This window comes from Falco biarmicus, chromosome 7 (genome assembly GCF_023638135.1).
Source record: "Falco biarmicus isolate bFalBia1 chromosome 7, bFalBia1.pri, whole genome shotgun sequence".
In the NCBI taxonomy this organism is placed as follows: Eukaryota; Metazoa; Chordata; class Aves; order Falconiformes; family Falconidae; genus Falco; species Falco biarmicus.
In genome coordinates this window covers 71,694,563-71,719,806 of record NC_079294.1, presented here as the reverse complement: position 1 = coordinate 71,719,806, position 25,244 = coordinate 71,694,563, and the positions used below count along the sequence as shown (strand labels likewise).

At 50.2% G+C, this 25,244-nt stretch overlaps 1 long non-coding RNA gene across 4 annotated transcripts; it reads left to right on the top strand.

Annotated features, from left to right (window-relative positions):
• Positions 1 to 955: 955 nt before the first annotated feature.
• Positions 956 to 24,503, top strand: LOC130153122 (uncharacterized). 4 transcript variants are annotated; one of them, XR_008823226.1, is made up of 8 exons: positions 956 to 1,138; positions 9,347 to 9,513; positions 15,365 to 16,877; positions 17,792 to 17,925; positions 18,011 to 18,042; positions 18,520 to 18,652; positions 19,222 to 19,540; positions 19,637 to 24,503. It is a non-coding gene; the product is annotated as an uncharacterized LOC130153122 (long non-coding RNA). The 4 variants fall into 4 exon arrangements; XR_008823224.1 differs by having other exon boundaries at positions 17,792 to 17,920; positions 19,222 to 24,503; XR_008823225.1 differs by having other exon boundaries at positions 17,792 to 17,920; positions 18,011 to 18,652; positions 19,222 to 24,503.
• The last annotated feature ends 741 nt before the right edge of the window (positions 24,504 to 25,244 follow it).

Here is a 25,244-nt window from a genome sequence, read left to right as displayed (position 1 = left end):
TCACCCGGAGGCTGTTTGCATCCCCTAGGAGGGGGAACCACAGATGTTTCCCTGGCCCGCCGGCTGTTCAGCAGCATCCATGCATGGCTAAAGAGGTCAGCTTGCTTTTAAGCACGTCACCGAGCATCTCTGTCTCCCCCAGGATGCAGGGTACCAAGAGCAGCCTGTGGGGATGGGTGGGAGGGAGCTTTCACTGTGGCAGCTGAAGATGCTGGAGGACATGGGAGGTCCCCAAGGGGACGTGGTGTCAGGAATGCATGGGCAAAGGGATGCTCCAGCTTGATAATCAGGGAGTTTTTATTTGCAGTGTAAATGGGCTGACTCCAAGGAGGTAGAAGATGGGTCTCCTATATTTGGCGCTGGGGAGCATGTCTAGCTCTGCCTGTTGTTCCTCCATCTGCGATGTCTGGCTCGTCGGGGTGGTGAGCCCCCGGCTCAGTGTTTTCGTCAGGAAGTGAAAGCTTTGGGAGGTTGTTTTTCCCCCCTTTTTGCTGATGATGGGGGAAATGCTCCAGCCCCTTCTCAGACATTGCAATTCCTTCACCACACCTGTATTCTGCCCTCCTTGAAGGGGGACCATTGCCCCCAGGATGGCCTTATGTTCCCTGGGGGGTACTGGGCAAAGACATCCTGCCTGTCTGGTCCCATAAATGTCACAGTTTGTGCGAATAAAAGAAGGAAGAGAAAGGCAGTGAAGGGAAAAAAAGTATCGCTATAACCTATAATAAAAGGAAGATGCTAATAAAGATATTGTTCATTTGTTGGACTGCGGGGCTGCATTAATATTCTCTCCGTCTGGCGGCTCTCCGCCTCTGAATTCAGAGCCGTGTCCTGGGTAAAACATGAAATGTGCTATAAAAGAAGGACTAGCAGCTGGGACCCTCCCTGGGGCAGATGGGGTCTGGGGGCTTACCTGTGCCAGGGGCATTGGCTGTGGGGGGATGTAACCCCTTACAACCCCCTTGGGTGCGTTTGGTTGGGGTCAGAAATGTGTTTGGTTTCTGTTTTCATCGGTTTGATCCTGAGTCTTCAGGGTGATCCTGGGTCATGTTCTGGGGCTTTTCCTGGCAAATTAGAGCCAGGGGTTCATGGGATGCACGAAATCAGTGAGACCATGAATGCGTTCATCAGATACAAGGTGAGATGCAGCTTTTATATTAAATCTCCAGCTCCCTTCAACTTAATTTTCCATTAAAACCCTCTGGAGGGATTGAACGGGGAAAGACGGAGAGGTGTGGGAAAGAGGACCCCTGCATCCTTCCCACCCCAGCCTGCACCCATCTGTCCACGCTCCCACCCTTCCCACCCCAGCTTGCATCCCTGGACGTGAGACCCAGAAAGCTGCTCAGGGCTGCTGGGTCAGGCTTGTTGGGGTCCAGCTGCCTCGGGGTGAGACTTTTGGGTCCCCCAGTCCTTCTGCTCATGGTGTCTAGTAGCAAAGCATCTTTGCAGGGGAGCTAATCCCCTCCCTTGCGCAGTGTCCTGTGCAAAGCGCCTGTGCTTAAATCTGGCAGAGAGTTGAGCCAGGAGAGCAAGTCAGGGTGGATTTGGGGGGAGATGAAGCAGGGTGCTTGCTGTGAGCTCTATTTGAGCCCCCAAGCTATGAGCCGGGGTGGAAAGGGGTGGCTGTGGGTTTTACAGGGAGACTGGCAGCTCTCCTCCCAGAGCCTCAGCTCCCCATCCCTCCCATAGCACATTGAAATTCAGATCGCGCCTCTCCGACGACGGCTCTCTTTGTTGCTTCTTCAAATGACTAATTGTCACTTTTTTTAATAAGGCAGCATCATGGGGAGGTGCAGGAGATTTCTTTTTTTCCCCGTTTTACAATTATTATTACAAAAAAGAGGAGGTGGGGAAGGAGAAACACACGCACCAGGGATAGTAAATCTCTTCCTCCTTTCCACACACCAGCTGCTGTGATGCTCTACTGCAGCGGCCAAGACACTTCATCCTCCTCCGGGGTTTACTTGGAGCTGTGTGATCGCTTGGGTAAACAGGGCGATTCCTGCTACGTTTGCTTTTTATTTTTTTTCCTTGAACTGGCTCTAAATAGCTGGGGAGAGGGTGAGCTGGCCTTTCCCAGCCCTTGGAGTTAACTTAAAACCTCTCAAGTTAATTTAAAACAGGGTCGAAGTCCCCTACATCTCCTGCTGGGGTGCTCCGGGTCCCTCCCCACCGTGGGGAGATCATGGAGTTGGTTTATGGAGCTGCCCTTGCTATTTGCTCTTAAAACTCTGCTGTTCCCATCCCTGGTGATGCTCCCCCAGGAGAAGGTGTGCCCCTCAAGACTGGTGGGACAGGTGGGTTTTTAGCTGATCCTGGACCTCCTGGATCCCCACTGGACCTGTTGTTCGTGAACAGAGAAGGACTTGTGGGTGATGTGATAGTTAGAGGCTGTCTCGGGCATGGCGATTACAAAATGATAAGAGTTTTTGATTCTTGGAGAAGTAAGGAGTGGGATCAGCAGAACTGCCACCGTGGGCTTCTGGAGGGCAGGCTTTGGCCGCTTGAGGAGCCAGGCTGACAGAGTCTCTTGGGAGGCAGCCCTGAAGGGCAAAGGGGTCCAGGAAGGCTGGTCACCCTTTCAGAAGGAGATCTGCAAGGTGCAGGAGAAGGCTGTCCCCATGTGCTGAAAGACAAGCCAGCAGGGAAGCAGCCAGCCTTGGCCCCAGGGTTGGTCTGAGCCATGCAGGGACGGATTTCAGGAACAGCATGAAAGAAAACCCCCCTCTCCTCCTTTTATTTGTCTCAGCACATCTCTCGCTATGAACTACCGCCAGCCTGGTGCCAGCTGGACCGTTTACGATGGCAATAAAAGCCAAACGGTGATATAAAATTGCACCTGTCATAATTGGGTTTGATTTAACTGTGGATGGAGGCAGCTGATGGTGATGCTTGTTTGATATGTTGTGTGAGGGTGCCTTGCCCAAAGGATGCTGCTGTGGCCATGTCCTCCTGCCATATGCCGGACTCTCGAGCATCTGTTTTGCGGGGGAATAAAATCACTTTGATTCTCCCTGAAAGCAGGATGCTGTGTGAGCTCATGGTTTAAAGTAATGGGAGAAAAGGACGGCTGCCATTTTAATTTGATGTCAGGGTTTGGTTTTTTTTCCCCCTTTCTTTTTCTTCCTGAACTTCATAGGAGACTGGATGGTGCTGACAGATGAGGAGAACCTTTTAACTCTTGCTGCTCCAGAAACTCACTGCTGTATTTTCTCCTTTCCTAGAAAGGCAGCCAGGCCAACAACCAAAAGGTCTTTTGTTCCCTGGTTTTTACTGGCTTTGGCTTATCCTGCTGGAGACAGGACAGGAGCAAATGCCGGTTGTACAGAAGCAGTGGTATTTACACCCAGAAAGCATCTGGCTTGTGTGTAGCTCCTGTACTGTACTGGACCAGGGGTGAATGTATTTACCTTGTTTCCCTTTTCCCCTGGTCACAAGAACTGTAGGAATCTCTCAGTGCAGGTTTTGGGGTGGTTTGGTGTATTGCAAGAGGACGCGGGTTACGAGCCCCTCAGAGAGTAATAGTGGATTTAATTGTGGTGGTTTCTTGATTGTTTTAATATATTGGATGTTTTCTGCTGCTCCCTGCTTGTTTTTCTCCCAGCTATTTCTTCTATTATCCTTTCCTAACGAACAAATAAGGCTTGGGCTTGTGGGGCATGCAAAGGATACCCCGGCAGCTCCTGAGCTTTTGGGTTCTTCAGGATTTTGATCTGCATTGTGGCCATAGCTAAGGAAGGGGAAAGGAGCTCCTGGCACCCCTGGGGTTGGACTCGTGGCAGCATTGTTCGAAGCAGCATCCTATTTTCAGGCTCATAAAGGTGATGCTCCAGCTCAGCCTTCGTTGAGAGAGCAGACCTTGTGTGCGGGTACCCGGTGTGTTACCCAGGTCCTGATACTGGCTGTAGCACATCCAGACCCTGTGTTATTTGATTTCCTTTCTCAATATAATGAGTGTAAATGGGAAGGGAGGTACCACTGGCAGGAGTGCTTGCTGCCAGCCATGGAGAACAAAACAGAGGTAGTAGCATCTCCCTGGAAATCCCATGAGCACTATAATTGGGTATTCAAGGAAAACACTGAGTACTGAGCTTGGGTACCACATACATCCCTCATCCATCACTACAGAGTCACGGGGCTCTGGGCAAGCTCCCCAAACTACTGGGCCATCTGAAGGCCAGTGCCTGCTGTTGAAAGCAAGCTTGGGTTTCTCCTTCAGGACTCCCATTTTATTATCCCATCAGATATTTCTGCATGACATCCTGGCTTGGTTTCTTTTTCCCGGCTGTGCTTGCTGCTGGGGTTTGAGAGCATCATGACCCGTGCTCAGCACAGCCCTACCATCCCCTTTTGGAGATGGTTAGTGGAGTGATGCATTTAGTCACAAGTAATGAAAGCAAACGGTGTAATATCTGTCCAGGGGGGGCTGTTAATCCCAATCTTAATTTGGGTTTTTGAGGACAGGTTGAGCCTGTGGAGATGGGTTCATGCATCATTGATGGGAAGTTAATGGGAGAACAGATGTAAGCAGCTGCTTATCTCTGTAATCCATTAATACATGTCCTAGGGCAAAATAGCTCCAGGGCTGCATGAGAAGTGCCTCCTCTCTCCTTCCTGACCTGGAGATGAGGAGTGAAAGGGAAAACCCTATTTAAAAGAGGAGGGGTGAAAAAAATGCTGAGCTCCTAAGGATGTCTGCTTGCTGCTGGCCTAGGAGGGCATCACTTAAACCAGAGCAGTTAGTTAGAAAGCCACCGAGCCTTGAGCACGCCTGTGGATGGGTTGAGGGAGTGTATTTAGGACCTGATGTGTAACAACATTAATGATGCAGGGAAGAGGATGCTGCAAAAAAACCCCAACCATAATGGCTTGAAACCAGGCTAATGGGGCACACAGGAGTAAGCTTGTTAAAAAAAAAAAAAAAGGCTGGTCATCAAAAATCAAACCCAGTCGGAGTTCGTATCTTCTGGAAGAGAGAGGGAAAAGGGAGGTTTAGCTGGAGACAAAGGACCTTTGTCTCTAATTACAGGAACAGCAGAGGCGGTGAGGGAAGATGAAAGCTCCCTGTAAAGTACCAGGTGTTTTGATGTGCAATCGAGTTACCTCCAAGATGTTCTAGGAGGATCCCCCAAGCCAAATTAGCTTCTGAGGGTTTGTTTTAAAATAAAAGCCATGAAAAAAAAAATCCCTTTTTTTGTATCTTTGAGATGAAAAGCTTTAAACACAAGGGCCTGAGCCATCTCCCCAGCCCTCCCCAGTACAGAAACATCCCTCCCTCTCCTGCAAGGCTCCCCTTGGAGCTTTGCTGGATCATTTCCCCCCCTACAAGTTTGACCCAGAGGCCAGACCCTCCAACCCACCAGCTCCATGGGTTTTCCCCTCTGCTGTGACAATTTGTTTTGGATTTATGGCCTGTCTGCTCCACCTGGGGAGCTCCACAAGCATGGCAGGGCAGTGCATGGACTAGGGGGGCCAGGGAATGGTGACCTTTGTCGGAGACACCGTAGTGAGGAATCAGCCTGTGGCCTCTTGCTGCCTTTTCTTGTGTGAGTCTGGCTTAGAAAAGCCTTGCTTTTCCTAGGAGTTAAGGGAAAATAAAAACTGGAATGATATTTGAAGAAGAAATTGTGTCTTTAGGAGCCAAGTGTGCAAGCACCCAGCACCCATCCCTACCTTCACTTTGGGTGCAGATGCTTCCATCACTCATAGGCATCACCTGCTGTGTCGGAACCCAACCTCACCCAATGCACGCCTAATCACTAATGAGCATCTGAAGCTGGAGATGCTTCTCTAGGATGTTCCTGGCATTGGCAACTCTTAATTTACTGCCAGGACAGTTCCCTGCGGTCTGGCTTCGGCTTGGAGAAATGTATAACTGACAGCTGGTGAAAGCACCGTTTCATCCAGCAAAGGGGTGAATCCAGCAAATAATTGTCCAAAGATTATCGTGGCGTAATGGTGCAACAACAGCAGCCGCCACACATCATTAGAGCTTACCAGGGAGCGCGGGAAGAGATTCAACAGAACTAAAGCAAACAAATGCTGAGCAAAATACACAGCAGATGTAGCATATTAGTTGTGCACGGATTGACTTAAGAGCTGTGTATCAACAGCATCGAAGCAAGGCAGGGGTTGGCGAAGCCTGAGGCTGGTTGCATGTCTCAGACATGGCTCGGTCCTCATGGGTTTTTGGGTTTGAAGGGTGCTCAGGAGTGGCTGGGATTTCCTACAGTTTTTCTGTGGGACTTTGGAAAGAGGTAGTTGGGGTTTTCCCCCACCTCCCTGACTGCTGGATGGGTGCAATAACTCACACTGCCTTTGCCTTGTCCCTCCAGGTGGTAACTCTTTTTGCCCCAGCTTTTTTTCAGCCCTCAAAGTTCCTCCACTGTGCTAATACTGGCCTTGCTCCTCGGTTTTCTATTACATTTTATTCCATGTATGTGCGATGGGGGGCCAGTATCATCACTGTTTGCTCTGCGCCTTTATGCAGCCACTGGGGCTCAGCACCCTGCAAGCACTTGGGCTGCTCCATCAATGAGAACATGAGTTAGTGATTTTCAACTGCTGGTACATGAGGAAAGCAGGATCATCGGAGCCTGTGACAGCATCTCATTGCTTCTTGCAGCCATCCATCCCCTTGCTTCACAGGACAGGGACTGGCCAGTCTGAGGGGCCATCCCAGCATGGGAGCACGTCCCAGTTTCTTGCTGGGAATTCTTTGATCCATCCAAATCTGCAATGAACCTCTCCACAGGAGGGAATTGATACTAATAGCGTTTTGCTTCTTTTTTAGTATAAAAAGAAGTATTAAGGCAGTGGTGGATGTTGGCTGGGCGGGGGGGGGAAACAGGTACCCCCAGGTTAGGTCGCCCCAGTTAAATGTTGAAAGTGGCCGGGATAAAGGTTGTCCAGACTGTTAAATCCTGTGGGTTTTGGGTGGTTTCTAGGAGAAATGGAAATCTCTGGCTTTTGGGAAGCTGGCAGCAACTTTCTATCCTAAAGCTTGATCCTCAGGGTGAACAATCCAGGGGAAAGCAAAGCAATCTGGGACATAACTATTTGGTAAAAATGGCTTTGTACATTTGTATTTAGGTTTTTTTTTAGCCTGGTAGTGTATTACTACAGACCTCAGAGCAGCTGGAAAAAGGTTTTATTGGATGATGATTTTCTTGAATTGACCATCAGCTGCAGGCTCCCTCCCTGCTCTCCTCCTCTGCTGTTTTATACCCCTTCTATTGCTCCCCCATCCTCAGCACCCAAGTCCTTTCTAGTCACAGACGAGGATGATGATGGTCCACCAAGTTGCAATGTTACCACTTAGTTTCGCAGACAAGACAAACCCTCTTTCCTCCAGCCCATGAAACACCAGTGATGGAACTTTCTATGCCTGAGATGTGCCTAAATGCCACTCAACCTAAGGCAGAGTGTCAATACTCCCTGTGAGCCACACACCAAAGCTGAGCGTATGCCGCAGCAGCTGGGTGATGTTTGCAGGCTGCACTCATGTGCGCTGGAGAAACAGATATAGAACATCACCAACTTTCAGCAATTTATTCCACCTATGCCTTTTTTATTTGTCACTATGGTAACTACAAAGTAAAGATCAAAGCAGCATGCCAGCAGCAGGAAAAGGTATTCCCCCTGCCCTCCCTGCCTTTGCAGAAGTAACATAAGCTTGTTTTTATTTCCTTCCCATTCAGAAAAATCCCTTGCTGCTGGCCAGTGCTGCTACAAGGGCTTGTACCTGGTTTTGGCGAGGGATATATCTTTGTCTCCAGCTGTTGCAAAATTGAACCTCAAGAGTTTAAGTATCAAATAAACTGAATTTCCTTTGCCTTTGAGGCAAACATGAAGTGCAGCTTGATGGGTGGGTGATGGGGTAATGTGACAGAGGATGGAGAGGGCTCAGAGAGGAGCTCCTGTGTTTTAATAGTGGTGATGGTTTGGAGGGCTGGGGCAGGTCCTGGGGCTGGAGGAGAGCAACTGCAGCTACTAGAGGTTTGTGGGGTGGGGAAAACTTCTCAGGAGGAAACACTTGGTTGCTTTTCTTTCCTTGTTGAAAATCACTGATTTAATTAAAGGAAAAAGAAATTGTGGAGGAACAGCACGGTCAATAAGGTGGCCTGGCTGTGAGGAGCGGAGGTGTCCTGGGGGCTGCTCTGTGACCCTGCTGGTCCCAGCTGGGCTCCCATGGCTGTGCTGCTTAGGGGACGCCTGGCTCCTGCGGTGGGAGCAGAGCCACTCCTTAGGGTGCATAGCAAGAATAACAAGCGCCTTATTGAAAACAGGATGAGCCTGGCTGCATGGTGGGCTGGTGTCTCCTCCTGGCTTCATGGAGCCACTTGCCTGGGGTGGGGAGAGAGCTGGCAAGGCAGTGAGGCAGGTTATAGGGTTACCGCAGATCCTAAAATGCTTCATTCATCACTGGCTGGCTGGGCTTGTTGAGGATGCTGCTGCTGCCTGCCCTGCCCGCGAGCTGCCAGAGCCTTTGATGTATTGCACATGGTACAACCAGCCTGGAGGGACCCGGAGCGGTGGAGGGGAAGCCCATGTTGGAGCCAGCCACCGGGCTGCTGGGCATGGGCCGTCTGCCCATGCATGCCAGTCCTCACCCATCTCATGCTGGGCAATTTGCCAGGAGTGAATATTCCCTGCCTCAGCCTGCTTCCCAGGAAAGGCAGCTCTGATGGGGATATGATTGTCGCTTAAAATGGAAATCAGCAGGCAGCTGAAACAGCAGAGGGGAGGAGGAGGAGGAGGAAAAGTACCGTGCTGGCTGTCCTGGCTGGCAAAGAGAAAAAGAGGTTCGGGTCAGAAAAGGGATCACCCCAACAGCTGAAATTGCTCCTGGGTGTGCCCTGTGGCTCTGGGGCTTGGGATGGGTTTGGGGTCCCCATCCATGCCCCGTGGCTCTGGGATCTAGTATGGGTTTGGGGTCCCCATTCATGCCCTGTCGTTCTGGGCTTGGGATGAGTTTGGGGCTCCCATCCATGTCCTGTGGCTTTGGGATTTGGGATATGATTGGAGTACCCATCCACACCCCATGGCTCAGGATGGGTTTGGGGTCCCTTTCTATGTCCTGTGAGTCTAGACCAAATGTTTTAATGTGGATAAAAAGTCAGAAACCACAAAAATCTTGAACTTCGTTTGATTCTTGCTTGCTTCCCCTTCATTATCATGGAAACAGGGTGCAAGCGCCAAACGTTTAAGGAAGGGCCCCACTCTCTGCATATAGCTGCAGCTCCAGGGTCTTCAGTGAGGGTGCTCAGGATCCAGCAGTTGCCCTGCTCTGATTACCCTGTTAATTCTTTTAATTGCTAATAATTATGCTCTTCCCTGATAGGTGTAGAAATAGAAAGGCAGGTGCAAAAAGGAAGAGGATGCTCATTGATGTGCTGCCATCGGGCATCCTTCCAGCCATCGGTCCCCTGCCACCTGAAGCTGAATTCCTTGCTGAGCATGTGGCATTTCCAGCCCTACTTTGCTGATTTAAGTGAAGCCACTATGGAAGTAAGTGCAATCTCAAACTCTGTGTTTTTGATTATACCAAAATGTAGTCAATATACACAAGCAAACTTTAGCTCTGATTTAAAACAGCGAAAAAAGGGGGTTTTAAAATGCGTGAGTGCATTTGAAAGTACAACGTTTGAGGCTTCTGTGTTGCATGTTTGCAGTGTAAGTGGTAATCTTTTCCTCTATGGGCTATAAAGCAGCTTTTAAGTTGGAGGGAATTGAATGGTGTGTGTATTTGTTGTTTCTGCAGATGAAACGAAATGCACAGTCACTGCAATGAGTAGTATAGCCAATTAGGATGTAGGCGCTTAAAAAATTAGCAGAAGGTTTTTGGCTGTCAGGAGAGTTTCTGGAGGGATTTTGAGGACAGCTGGGGCCATCTGGTTTTAAGAAGGGATTTAATCCATTTAGGAGTGGGATTATGCAATATATTTTCTTGCAGGTGCTGGGGCATGGTAGCCTCAGACTCGCTTTGAGTTCCTCCTTGCTCCTGCAAGATTTGCATTGCTCTGAAGATGGCTTCTGCTTTATTTTTCTTTTTAAGTAAAAGTGTTTCATACACAAAAGGGAAAATAAATCTGGGGATGCGCTGCCGTCATGAGGCACCACTGCTGTACTCCCCTCCACAGTGGAGCTGTGTGAGGATATAGGGCAGGACCTAGTCCCACTTATCCAAGCCTTGGTCTCGTGCTTAGTGTGTTATTTTGCCAAGGGACACTTGTTTGGGATCACTCAGCATTGCCACTGGGTTGTAGGGATGTGCCAAAGCCTACAGTGGGGCAGGGGAATGGTTCAGTGCAGGTGAGCAGAGCTGGTTTTAAATTAGCAGGGGCCTTTCTAATACTGCAAGACTTCCTTCAGCAACAGTGAGTTAAAATTAGACCTTTAAGAGAAATTGATAAAAGTAACTAAATTAAAATTTCTTGGGGAGGTGGCTCTAGGGTCTCTCCTGCCTGACACATGGGAGCCCAATGTGGTGGGCCCATCCATGGGCAACCAAAAGCCAAATTACCACTTGATTCAGTCTGGGTAGTTTTCAGCGTTTTTTCCATCCTTCCTTAATTGAAGACACATTTATTGCTTTAAGCTGATGCTTTCCAGGTAGAAAGGGTTGGGAAGGGGACTGTGGAAAAGCCACAAGCCAGTCCCTGGTCATGCAGGCATCTTCTTCAGCTCTGCTCTTCGGTGGCCAAGCCCAAAAAACCACAGAGGATCTTCATAAAGGCAACAGCTCAGCAGGAGCAGATCAACCCCCAGCCTCCTCCATCTCTGGTAAGAGACTGTCTTGAATTTAATTAGGCTGAGGGTAAGGGGGGGCGGCAGGATGTGGCCCTGGCTTGCTGGCTGTTGGAGCATGGACCTGCCTGGAGCATCCTCCAGGGTGCCCCAGCATGCAAGTTGACTTTGTGCATTTTGAGTTGTTAGAGGGGGAAGGAGGGGAAGGGGACAGGGTATTTACAGGGAAAGAGCTGTTTTGGTCATCCCAGAAGTGTCTGTGAAATTGTTAAACAAAAAACCCAAAGCTGACTGTGCTGGCAGAGGGGGTATCTGGATTTGTGCAGTGGCTGAGCTCACAGGGTGTTTGCTCAAGAAGAGGGCTGAGGGAGGGGAGTATCCATCTCCTGGTCTCATCCAGCACTGCTGACGTCTTATGTGAGCACATAGTCCCAGAAATTTGCACCCCACCAGATTGAACTCCAAACAGGTCAGTAAGGGGGTGTCAGCTTAATCCTGCTGATCCTGGTGCTGCTGGTTCGAGCTCCTGAGCACACCCCACTGCAGAACATACTTATATCTCCAGAGGGTTATAAATTTCTATGAATTTTATATAAAATTATATCATGTCATATATAATTTTATATGCATTTCTATCCCAGGAAGGATATAAATAAATATTTATAGTGCAGGAGAGTTGAGCTGTGGGATGCTGCTGCCCCCCGTCACCCTCTGCACCTCCCTGCTCCCAGCAGGGCCACATCCAGGTATCCTCCCCACGGTGCATGTAGTGGGACTGTGCCAGCACCTGAGATGCCTTTGAAAACATGTAGGTGATGGGGCTATATATAGAAAAGGGTGGGTTGAAGATGTTTTGGTGGAGGCATCCTGCTGGAAGATGAAGCCCTGTCAATGCCAAAATGCTTCCAAAAATCAGGGTTTTTTCCTGTTTTTCCAAATTTTCCATGAGCTTTCATTTTCTTGCAGAAGAAAACAAGGAAGCAATAACCCCCATGTGAGCATGCATATAGGCATCTCTCATACCTATGTATGTGTGGCTGGGGTCAAAATGAGCTACAACAAGCCAATATATTGCTCCTGCATCGCCATCTGCAGCCCAGGACCTCCTCTTTCTAATATGCATGGCAAAAGGATGCAGTTGTAGCTGTATCCCTGCAGTAATTCCTGTGGGCAGGCAGGGTGGCAGGGCCATGGGGAATATGGGACAAGGGAGCACTTGGCATCATTGCAACTGCAGCGACATCAAGCCAGCATTTGCAAAACACTGACAAACTCAGTTTTGTCTGCAATGGATCAGTGTTGCTTGCAGCCCTTGATCTCTATCGCCGTCGACAGAAGCTCTTCAAAAATTTCTAAGTTGCCCTTCGATCAATACAAAGAGTGTTGTTACCCTGCCTGATGCTTGAAGCCGCCAGTGTTAGATGCAGCAATGCAGCTGGCCGAGGGGTGTTGGAGCTGTGGGGAAGGTTCTGAGCTCCTCCAAGCACCACTGATGGTGTCTGATGTATCCTAGGCATTTAACCTAGAGTGTCACAGGACCTTGAAAAAGGGCTCAGGCATGGGTAGGAGTGGGCTGGAAGCAGGTGTCCTCTTGTTGGGTGGTTGCAAGCAGCCCCTGGGAGCTCCAGGCTGGCACTTGCCAAGGATGGGTTTTGCTTGGAGCAGGAATTGAAACCCTGGAGCCATCTCTACCACTTGTTATTTTGGGGAGTGAAAAGCCCTCCCCAGCTGATGCTCTTTGTAGCCTCCTCTGTGGGAACAATGCTGGATTAACCAGGTAGGAGCTTAGTTGCATGTCCATCACGGTCAGAGCTAGAAGTGGAGGACTCCAGTGGCAAGAGGGGTTTGCCTTGCAAGGGGGCTAGAGCATCCTTCAGAAAACACACTTTGGATATAAATCTGATGCTAGGCTGGAGGAGCTGTGTGCTTGGTGGTGGTGGTGTGGAGATCCTCGCTGCCAATGTTTGGCTTGGTGAGTCTCTCAATATTGCTCTGTCAACATGTCATGAAGTCAAGGAGGCCATCAGTTTGTGTAAAGGTGCTGCTGACCCTCCTGGCCATGCACGATCAGGCCTGAGGGAGTGGTGCTGTGTGAGCCCCAGGCAGCTGAAGCTGGGAGTGATACCCCCATGAGATGCTGCAGCACCAACACCACGCAAATGCAGGTGCATCTGCTGAAATCCCACTCTAGGTGAATTTTGACTCCAGCAAAGTTGGACAAAGAAGTGGTTGTGTCCTGCCACCCTTTGGAAGGAAAGAAAACACAAACCTCTTGTTTCTTTGAAGCTGTGTCAGAAACTTGACGTACAGATGCAGGGGATGGGTTGGTCCCATCCTGCAGTAGCTGTCAAGATTCATTGAAACTCAGCAACTGTACAAAAGCTGGGGATTTCCATACAACTTAATTGTTGATGCACATTCCCCTGGCTGCCTTCTGTCTTTTTTCCACTCTGGGTTTTGGCAGGCTGCATGGACAGCTTTGGTGGTCATTAGGAGGAAGGCACACCTGGCAATTGCCCACATGCGAATCTCCAGGGTGCACAGGTCTCTGGGGCTGCTCTGGAAAATATTCTGGGCAAAATAGCAAAAGTCTGCTTGTAAGGTGCTCAGGTAGCTCATCTCTCCTGGATGGCTGGGGCGATGTGTGGTTGCCTGTCTTTGGCCAGACCCTGTGGACAGATGCTGATGCTCTTCTGCTTCGGTGGGGGCACCTCTCAGATGCTCCTGCTGGGTAGATGGAAGGTGAGCACCAAAGACCACTGTGGACATCTCCATGAGCCTTTGAAGGATGCAGGAGGTTATTTTGCACTTGATATGGGGTGATGGGATCAGAGCCTGGCTGCCGTACCCTGACAGCAGTGATAGTCACCTCATTGGTCCCAAGGCTTTGCAGGGGCAAGCTTGCATCTCTGGAGGTCCTAGATGTGATGCCAGCAGGGCAAGCCAAGACCACTTTGGGGTGCATCATCTCACCTATGTTGTGGTGTGGTGATGCTCCATGGGAGGGAATAAATGGGGATCACTGTCTGTGAGAAGCACGGATCACAGATGCTCTAGTCCCTGCCCCATTCCCTGCATGGCCTGGCAGAGAGGGACCACGGGGTGATAGTGGCTCTGGCTCACCAGAACAATCCTGTCCTGGAGGGATGCCCGGTGCATCTGCCTAGGATGCTCACACCCCCCTGCCCAGGTATCACCCACCCAGGGGACATCCCCAGCTTTCCACCCCCCCTCCCCTCCCCAGCTCACATACATACCGTCACGGGCCATGACTCACACACAGCCGCCCCCGCTGCACACCCCTCTCCCTTCCCACCCCCAAGCGCCTAAATATACCTCCAGCTCCACACTGACACCCCCTCCTGTGCTCCAGAACCCCCACGCCTGCTCTCTCCCATTCTCCCCCCCCGCCTCCTGCGCTGATGTCCCCTGCACTCCATCTCTCCCCTGGAGGGGGGGTCCTGTGGGGATGCTGGGGACAGCCCGTGGCTGCCCGCAATGCTCCAGCCCATGTCTCCCCCCGCCCACCTCCACCAGCGTCCCGCTGCTCATATTAATGCACCGCTCGAAGTACAAGCTGTGATGGAGGAGATATATTTAGACTAAATCCCTCGCAGGTGATTTTGAGTGGGGAGGCAGGATTTAATTTTTTGCTGTGATGGTTAAGCCTTGGGGTCTCTTTCAGAAGCTGCGCTCCTGTGCCAGCAGTGCCAGCAAAGCCCCCAAGGTAGTGAGTGCTTTCAGGGACCCTCCCCCATTGCACCTCACATCTCACATGCAGATCAGAAACCCTGCAGCACACGTCTGAACCCTCCCCAGACTGTCTATCCATCACTCCTGATAGATTTTGTTGCCTGGTATCTCTCAATAACTCTTCCTTTGCAGACCCCTTGATCTCAGTGATGGTCCCTGAGCTGGTTGTGCCCCGCCTGAAGCAGCTTGTGCTCGCTTTATCCCTCAAGGCTTGTGTTAGGAAAAAAGGAATTTTTTCCCCTCCAGATACATGTGTGTGCTCCAGCCCTCTAGCATATGCAACATGACTCGAGGTGGTTTTGCTTGAGCTGATGCCAAAAGCTGCATGCTTGTATGCTGCACACCTGGCTTGTGGCAGGGTGATGGCACCCACTGGGCACATGGTCCCCAAACCCTGCTCTCTACCCATCCATCTCTTCCTGGGTTTTGTCTCTCTCCACCTGTTTTAAGCAGGAAGGTGTTTTCTCCTTTGTGGCTGTTGCCCCTCACACACGCTGTGAGAGGTCTGTGACAGCCACAACATGTCCTCGCTCTCCCCATCATCCCGAGCTTTGCCGGGCTGGGAGGGCTCTTACCCTCAGCTTCGTGCAAGACTGAGCCACAACTTGAGTAGCCTCTGGGGCTCCAGTGAGACTTCCACTCCTGGTGAGCACAGAAATGGTGCCAGCAAAGGTTGAAGGCATCTCAGAGGCCTGCTGAGCCCCATCTCTTCTTCCTGAGAGCAGTGAACGTGATGGATAGAATGTACTAGCAAGAAAATAGGCTAAATCATGACATCAAATAGGATTTTCATCTTCCTATAATGTTTCCACCTTTTACAAGCAAATTACCTTCCTTTATTCCTTTTCCCCTGGCCTAGGAATGAAGCAGCAGCAGATGGGAAGCCCACCATCCGTGGCCTTACAGGTGTTCAGCAGGGATGGTACTGTCTCCAGGACAGAGCACATGTACGGGTGGCCCCTTGTCCAGGTCAAATGGAGGATGGAGAGACCCCTTTCCCTGCACACCCTGGAGCTCCAGCACCTCTCCTCATGGGATGCCTATCAGGGGGAAGCAGCAGTGTTTGCTCTGGTTTGGGGGGGCTTTGGAGTTAGGGGCGTGCTCGGAGCTCCCTGCGGGTCAGGAGTGAACGTTGCCTTGGAAGCCTAATTGCCTCAGGCTGAGAACAGGTGAGGAAGTTTTTATCATTTCTCTCACCCATCTGTCAAAGGAGGTGTGTTTTATGTCTGCAAACCAAAGGCTGAAATGGGAAATCAGGATTTATTTGGGAAATAAAGCTCTCCATATATTCGTTCTTTTTTTTTTTCCCTTCCCCTTCCTACAGTCTATTTATCTAATCCACTTATGTCTATTCATCTATCTGTCTCCTGTTTATCTGGAATATCTTTCAATATAAATCTATGCCTTTCCCTTCTGCATTATCTCTCTTGCCCTTATGAACCACCATCAATCTAATTATAAGATCGCTTCCGTGCTTTCCATCTTCAAATAAATTTTGGGGTTTGGACTATTTCTGTTTCTTACTCTACTTGTTGCATGCTACAGCTTTTCCTAACCACAGCCACCACTCTTCTTGAACAGAATATTTTAGGAAAATGTGTCAGTAGCAAGGGATTTGATTGATTATGCATGTTAGGCATTTGGGGATGTGATGTGGAGCTGGAGCACATCCCTGCAATGGACTGTGATGAAGGAACACTGGTGACAAGGAAGTGTGTGAAGCCCTGGGGAGATGTCACTGGGCCTTCATGGTCCTGGGGAAGGAATAAGCCCTTCTCTCCAGGCTATCATTGGAGTTGCAAACATCAAGTTGGGTTGCTTTCAAGCCATGTCCCTTCTCCATCTTTCACTTCTGCCAGTACAACTCAGAGCCAGCTTGGCATTCCTGGCAGGTACGGCTTCCCACCACCTCTCAGCAGCGCTGACCGGGTCAAATGCTCATTTATAAATGAGCAGCTCAGGGCTGTTTGTGCATTACCAGGCTGCAGGGATTGGTGGACAGGCAGTTAAATAATTTTTTCACACCACATCCTGTGGTGCCCTTGATTAATTTTATTCTCAGCGTATCTTGGTTTTGTGCTGAGGTCTTGTCCCCCCCATCCTGCTGATGTTTAACATTCCTGATGCCAGCATGTTCAGCCTGGAGCAGGACACTGTCTCCTCTGCTAGTCCAGCTCAGCGCTCCTTCCTTCTGGGGAGGGTGAATCAACCCGTTCCAAGCACCAGGTGCCTTCTTTGGACACAGACACTCAACACTCTTTCCACCTTTGCAGGTGATGCTGCTTAAATTTAGTTCTCCAAGAAGCCTGCTTTGCTCCTCATGCCAGGGAGAGAGGGCTTGAGTGCAAGAGGCTCATCTCCAAAAGCCACAGGTATGGTCAAAAGGCACTAATATGTTTGATTTAACACACTAGTGTCTAGTTATTGTATTAAAATTAGCAACAAGTAGCCATCAAGAAGAGAAGACGCCCCTTCCTCCTCTAATAAGTTCAGTGATGGAGCACCTCTTGGGTATGTTGCTGGTATTGTGTTGGTCATGTAGAAGATGGCTGGCACTGATGGCAATTATTCGAGCCTTTGGGAGACAGAAAAACAAAAGAGGGCTTCTTCTCCTCCACTTGATCAGCGTGAGGTGAGTGCAAATTAACCCACCAGGAGGTACCTTGGTGTTCTCATGATATGGATGCTCTCACACATGCTGCACTGGGACAGTAAAGGAGCTCGGTTCAAGGGGGATAAGCTCTGCAGGGTGTTTGTGTCTGGAGGTTTCCCCTTCCTCCTATATTTTTGTGATCCTGGTGTTTTTTTCTGAAATCCCCGGTTGCCTGAATCATGGTACCACCTGAGAGAGAAACTCAGTGTTTCCTACAGACAATCGAATACGTCCCTAGTTTACCTGCATCACCCTGATACTGTCAGGCTTGAGGAGAGATGTTGAGCTTTTCCTGGAGGGGGAAACTCAGCCACGTAATTATACGCTGCTGCCTCTAAATCCCTGGGCAGGACAGGACAGGACACCATGGCTGCCCCTTCCCATTGCTTTCCACCTGGGTCCACCTTCTCCAGCAGGACCATCTCTTGGCCTGCCTTGTCTCTGGCCATGCATACCCTCATCTCCTGTGTTGGGGTCCCCATCTCCTTTCTCAAGGGCAGATACCTCCAATCTTGTCCCCTTCACATCTTGCTGCAGCGTCATCGTCTTGCACTGTTGCTCCCTCCATGGTCCCAGGCAACTCTTCCCTGATACCCTCCTCGTGCCTTCAGCGATCCTTCCCCTTTTTTACAGTTGTCCCCTCTCCATTTCATGGCCAAGTGCAGAAGGAGTTTGTCTGGACCCTGCTTACTGGAAGTCCTCCCCAAAAGTGCCCAGCAGCCATGGAAAGCCTCACGTGGATTGCAGCTGTTGAACACCCAGGTCAGGTCCGTCAGGAAGCGGTTGGGCATGCATATCCCTTTCTACTTATCAACAGCTGTCTCTTCCTCATGGCCATTTCTTCCATTGCAGAGCTCCCGTGGGACACCTCACAGGAAAGCAAGGTAAAGTCACTGAAATTATTTCCCGTAGGTAAGTTATTGGCATGAATTTCTCATCAAAAAACAATAACAGGGGATTATTTTTTTGTTGGTTTTTTTAATTTGTTTTTTGTTTTGATGGAAGCCATGGTGCATAAGAGAGCCAGCAACAAATATCCACTAGATAATTAGATTGAAAGAAAACCACCCCTCTGAAGACAATGAGATGATAAAAGAGATCAAGGTCCCTGGGAAAACTTAATCCTTACCTTTTTTCCATTACTTCTCAGGTTATTTCACTTTGCTATTAGGAAATTTGATTTGCTGATGAGCAGGAGAGGAAGCTTCCAGACTGGGATAAAAAAAAGTTAGGTTGGGTGAGGACAAGCTATTAAAGATTCAGTGATGGTACAAACCCCGAAGGTAGAGAGTCCCCTGTGAATTAGCATGGGACCTGGGCTTTTTGGTGGAATGAGGCTGATTAAACCTTTCTTCTGTCAGGAGGTATCCTGCAGTCATCCTCAGCACCATTAGATAAAAACAGCCCGTAGCCAAGCACCAGTCACCCAAACCTGCCTGTGTCCCTTTGGCCAAGGCCACTGGGTGAGGTTGCAGGGGAAACCTGGATGTCTGGGTGAGTTCAGGTCTTTTAGCTTTGGGGTTGGTTTGGTTGTTTGGTGGTTTGGTTTTTTGGGGGTTTTGGGTGGGGGGCGGGCGGGGAGGTAATTATGTCTTTCATAGAGTTGGTTGGAAAGAAAAGGAGGGTCTCCAGGTCCTCATGATCAAGGCTGCAACCTGGGAGGAGCCAGCCAAGCTGGTTGCTCCTATGTGCAAGGCTGTGCCTGCAGCCTTGCTTGCACCGAGGGGGACCCTCACAGGAGGACATCTCCCCTTGTGGCATGTCCTTCCCCAGTTGCTTCCCCTGCCCCCATACAGCTCCTCCCTGCAAAGCTCTTTGCTTGTATGCGGGAGAGCTCTTTGCAGGAGGAAGCCTCTTCTCAATCTCATGGAGATCCTCCCCACATGGGCCCTCTGCTTGGAGGTCCTCAGGGTGCAGGAGCCCTTTCTAATGAAAATCTCAACTGAAAAGCTTCACACCATGGGGAAGACACCTTTGCCTTTCTTCCCTTACTTAATCTTACTTAACCTTCCCCCTCTGCTTCTGGTTTCCTCCCTTGGTCCTTGGTGGTTCGGTGGTGTCAGATCCCTTCACAGCTGATGGACCCACCGGTCTTACAGCCATGGGCAGATGCCACCTCCTCTCCGAGAAAGTGGTGAGACCTCCTGGCCAGCCCCATGCAGTTGCAAAGACAACCCCTCTCTGGAGTGAGCATGCCACCCCAGATTCAGGGAGCCTCTTGAATGACCATAAGAAGCCCTTCATCACTTCAATGGTTACAAGCACTTCGCCAACATCCATCAGAAAAGTTTGGACAGTTTTTGTCCAGAGTTCTGCAGCTGGAGGCAAACGAGAAAGCCTGGCCACCCCAAGCACTGAAAAATGCCTCTCAGACCCTGGGAGGTAACTACCAAAACCGATTGGATGCCTTGGAGTTGTCTACCTATTTTCACAATTTTTTTGGCTGCATTTACTAAATGCGAGCTGGTTTGTTTCCAGGTGACAAAGGAAGGTTTGGACTCATGGGGCTGCAGTATCTAGATCTGGAGGCACCAAGGATTGGGTAAAGATCTCACAAGAGGTGGGATAACAGGATCCAATCCAGCCCCACTGGGAGTCAGTGGAACGAGGGCAGCACCTGACTGCAGTGTGCTCTGCCTGCCTCCCCATCACCAGTGATGAAAGGAAACTGAGGCATCTTGTCCCTGGGGAGAGGGTGGCTGGGTATCAGAGCAGCACGTGGGCTGCTGCCTCTGAATGGACAAGACAAAACAGCACATCTTCTGCCTGCCTCGTTCCTTGCGGCATGAGCTGCGACACCCATGCGTGCTCAGTTCTCCAACTGTACTGTGGAAAACAAAACATTTCTTGTCTGCTTTGCTGGTGGCATGCTCTTAAGCTTAACAGACAGATAAGGTATCCCTGTGCCCCCTGCACAGCCATCCTGGGGTGATGTGGCCCCCCTTCCCACCACCACCACAAAGCTGGTCTGGGATGAGCCTCATCACCACTGATGCTTGGGGTCTGCTGCACCGGGGGATGTGCAGGCAGGAGGGAGCAGCAGCCCCAGTCACACGATGGTGAGCAGAGAGCTCCTGTGGTGTGGGCCCTTCCCTTCCAACTACTATGGCACGGCTGCTCTCGAGCATGAGAATTGCTCTGGCACTTTCTCACCCCACTGCTCAAATTGGCCTTTCATTGCCCTCAAAGGAAGGGATGAGCGAAATGCCACGGCTGTGCTCCAGCTGTAATGAAGCTGCACAGCTGGACCCGGTGCTGGTATTGGGCTGCATCCTGGCTGCAGTCCAGTGTGGGTAATTGTGCCATGGAGCAATGTCTCCCTGCTCCTTCCCTGGAGTTTCTGTCAGGATCGGTGTTCCTTGCTTCCCCTCCTTGTCTGAGTGACTCTGGGAGGAAACACTAGATCCCCCTACCGCAGTGCCCCCCTGGCTTAAAAATGAGTTGTTGGGGTTTTTTTCCTATTTGCCATGGGAGGTTTTCCTTCTTTTCCCAGCCCAGGCACCTCTCCAAGGAGGAGGTGTGGTGGCCAGGGTGGCACCAGGTTGTCCGTCCCACCTGGCTCAGGGAGGGAGGCTGCAAACTCGCATCAAGGCGTGTGGCTCAGCATTTGAGCATGAATTATTAATTCATAGCCAGCCTCTCTCGGAGCAGCACCCTGCCTGGTTCTGGGACACCTGCTGCAGAGCCGATTTACTGCAGCCATCGGGAGCCTGTATCTATATCGTCACCTTCAACCCCCCATATTAATTTGCATGTGCCCATGGAGAGGGTCGTTTCACCCCTCCCTCAAAGTCGTGTCCCGCGGTCAGTCTCAGAGGAGCAGCTCCTTGCTCTGTTGCTCCTGAAGTTGGTTTGGGCATTGGGACTGCTCTCCTGGCAGGGTGGTCTGCCTGCTCCCTTTGCTTTCTCCACCCGAAGAGTTGCTCTTAAGCCGTTTCCTTCCTAAGATTTTGATGTATAGAAACCTCTCACATGAGTTTGATGCAATGGGAGGTGTCTGGAGACTGTTTTCATCTCTAGTTGTATCAATAATTAATATGTTGATCCAGAGCAATATTATAAACAGGGCAAATACTTTTTTTTCTCCTTTTTCTTTCTTTTTTTGGTAAGCAGCAAAAGAAAAACAGCAGCTGTTAGTGTCACTGCTCAGTGGGGACATTTCAGTCTTCCTGTGGGGCTTGTCCCCTGTCCCTGCTGATGCTCTCTACAGCCCTCCAGCCAGGTGGGTTGGAGGTGGCCATGGCTGTCTTCAGCCCTGGGCTCTCAGGTAGGTGACATGGCTCAGTGGCTCCGTGGAGGGTGAATGGTTATTGGAAATGTTAAAGTTTAGACTTATTAAAGCTTTTCTTTTAATGGGAACCTCACATATAATGGCATGGAGTATTTCCATAGCAGCTGAGAGCCCTCCAATGCCGTTCAGCTCATTTATGTTTTGGAGGTTGCTTTAAGGACACTCTATGGGGACACCAGCATGGGCACATGTCTTATTGCAAGTGGTTTCTCCAGCTTCTTCCCACTGACCTTTTAAATTTATGACTCATTTTTTAATCTTAATGCCTCTAAGAAACATGTTTGGATTTAGAAATCACGTCATGGCTCAATGTGCCCATCAGGGTTGAGGAGATCTCGGGAAGAGAGGCTGAAGCAGCCTTGGCAGAGAGTTTCCAGTAGCTGAATCTCCAAAGGCTATTTGGGCAGCACATGAAGGGCACCTTTCCAGAAGTCTTCAGTGCCCAGCTTGCTGACTGCTGACTTACAGCATCTTGGCCTTGGTGTTCAAATAGTTTTGAAGGTCATTTCATCAGTCACTTGGCGTTTATTCTGGAGAACACCACAGCTAACACGATTCACCTGAGGCCAATTATACCCATGGCATCTGAACTTCTTAAACATGCAGATATGACTTTCTTCCTCTCACTTGTCTGCAGAAGTCACCTCTGTCTTTCATGACGTTCGTTGAGGTTCCACAGTCCAAATTAAAATATCATCTGCTGTAACTTCAGCACCTCCTAATCCCTCAAATATCTGCTAAATTACTCTTTGAAATACCTTGGGAGCAGAACTAATTCCAAATGGCATTACCTTAAATTCACAGTGTCCAACTGGTGTATTAAAAATCACTAGCTTTGAGCGCCATTCATCTAATTTTACTGGCTTTAATAGATGTCCTGCCTTCATGCTGAGAATATTTCTGCTTCTGAGAACATTGCTAACTTTTCATTAAGAGTTTCCAGTGGATAATGTCTCCATTTTAAAGGCTTTATTTAGACCATATAAATCAATCTGCATCTATGATTTATTTGGCTTTTTGATTCCTACCTTTTTCAGTTAATGCACGAGATTTAACCTAGTCCATTGGTTAACACAGTCTGGAGGGATGAAAGACAGCGGCAGGACAAGTTGTTCGGTCCTGACATAGAAGGAAATTCCAGGATGAGCTGGGGAACCAAACTTGTTCTGATCCCACTAGTTTTGGGTGGTTTCCTCTCCCATCAGTCTTCCCCAGGGTGGTAGGACACATACCTCCCTCCTGCCACCAGGAAAGGATTTAGTTTCTCTGCAAGCTGATTAATAGCCCTGTTGATGCTGGAATGCACCTTTTGTCAAATATTTCATCCCTCTGCCAGAAACCTGTGCCCGCAAGGAGGGCACTCTTTAGAAAGTCATGGGCTGCCCATGCTGGGGTTCTTTGAGGCGGTCCCCCTCCCTGGGCTGCGCCTGCACCCGTTATCCCCCTGCCAGAAGAAATAGGAGAAGCAGTTTTGTCAGACGGTGGACCACTGTTTTTTCACCGTTTCCATTTCATCCAATTTGGACTCAAAAATGACCACAAACATATAAGTAAAGTTTCCTGCTGGTTGGGCTCCAGGGCATGAGAGCAGTCTGAGGAGCAATCACTTGTCCTCAGCCCAAACTTGCCCCCAAGGTGCACCTCACTCCAAACTGCCTTCTGGGTGTGGGACATCCAAGTTTGTCTCTTTGTTAGATCCCCTCTGTGAGGTAGATCTGAACTGGTTCTCCTGTGATGTTGTGGGAAGGGCCCTAGGGAGATGTTCTGCTTCACCTCCAGCTTCAGTGCATCTTCTTGGGGTCGGCGTGCAATGACGTCCCTGCCTGACCTTGGGCCTCATCCGGTCCTTGGGGAACGGGATGTGGTCTCCTTGCAGAAACAGGTGGAGACTGAAGCCTGAATCCATATGCTCCTATGACAAATCATAAAGGATCCACCATTTATGTGGTACCCAGCAGGGATTCGTCTTCTCCAGGCATTAGCTAGGCACACGTCCAGCCTGTTGGAGCTGAAATGAGTTAACAGGAGGGGAAGAAGCTCAAAAAAAGAGAAAAAATGGAGAAAAATTAAAGGAAAGTCCTTAAGGGTTGCTAACCTGGCGCCTCTGAAAGCTGAACGGAGCTGCCATTCGTGTGCAGCTCTCTTCCAGCTACGTGGGTGAGGGAGAGAGCAAGAGGAGCTGGGAGTACAGAGCCTGCCAGACAAGGAAACAAGCTGCAGGGGAAGGGAACCAGAGGGAGACGCTCTCAGATCACGAGCACCTTTGAAGTGTGCGAAGGAGAGGAAATTGCTCCTCACCCCCCCCTTGGGATAGCAGGCTGGCACGCCGTGACTTTTAAATTTTGTTTTAGCGAGGTGGAGGTGAAGGAGGAAGGCAGGGAGAGGGAGGGAGACTGTCGTGTCTCCTACTGTGAAAGAGGGATCTTGAATTCTGTGGTGTAGGCTCGCTTTTCCTTTGAAAGTCATCCCTGGGAGCTGGTCTGATGAAAGACGAAGGTTTCCTGCTGGGAGATGGTTCACTGCACCATCTGCATGAGACTTACCTTGACAGTGCCGGTGCTACAGGCTCAGGGCATCTGTCCTGCTGCACACCGGCCAGCATGTCCCCTGGCTGGGGCTCCAGGGCAGGAGCAGGATGGCAGAGCACAGGTTGGGTCTACAAGGTGCCCCTTCCCCAGGGCCACCCTTGGCTGATGGAGCCAGGGAGCAGAGGGGGAGTTTGGTGGCTGAGGGGCAGGGGACACAGCTCCAGCTGGGTTGTGGCATCTTGCCGCATTGCCAGTGCTGCTGATGATGTTGACAGGTGCTGGGGATGAAGCAGGACGGTGATGCTGCCCACGCTGGTTAGCGCCGAGCCAGCTACAAGGCTCCCATGGGGAGCCACCATGCCACCATGGAGACCAGGGGCTTAGCCCAGGCAGATGTACCCCAACCCTTCCCTCTGCCCGGGCGCCAATGGGAGGCTGGCAGCTCTGGCTTGACCATTTGCATAACAATTTTGCAGCCATCCAGGTCATTTGTCTTTGATGAGTGTGATGCCTTGAAGCATTGGGAAGCATTGGGAAGCATTTGGGCATCACTTGAGCTCTGGCTGCTGGTTTCTTCTCTGGTCGGGCTGGACAGATGGTGAGGATGGAAGAGGCGATCCTCTCCCACCTTGGCTCTTGTTGCTGTGCTCGTTTGCAGGGACCATGCACCAGATGATGCTTCCTCCATGTTTCCAGGCTGGTACAATTGCACTAGGCATGCTGTTTTTTCTCTTGTTCCTCCAGCATGTCCTCGCCCTGCCAGAGGACCCTGATGCCCTTGAGGATAGCTGTGCAAGCTCAGGCTGGCCCCGAAGGACTCTGCTCCCTGTCTGGGACACCCTGTGTGCATCAATTTCCCCATGTAAAGTCAGGCAGGATATTCACTGGGTTTGATTTCAAGGAACAAATCTCCCATCCTTTGGGTAGGACTCTGGTACTGAGGCCAGCTCATTTCCAGGCTGGCTTCCAGCAGGGAAGGGTTGGAGGCCACATGGCAGCTGCTGAGATGATGGGGCTGGAGCTGCCAGCAATTTTCTGCTATGACCAAAATGATCTTTAATAAATACATCAGGGATTTCTCACTCTTTTTGTTCCCCCCTTCTTTCCATGCCCTTGGAGCTTGGATAAATTACGGTGTGCTCAAGCAGTGGGGACCACTTGGCAGGCAGAGGAGCATCACCAGCTGGGGGGCATCTTGGTGAGCTGGTGCCACATGTCCACTGGCCAGATGCATTTGGATGGATGTATTTCTTTTCTCTGTGTTTGT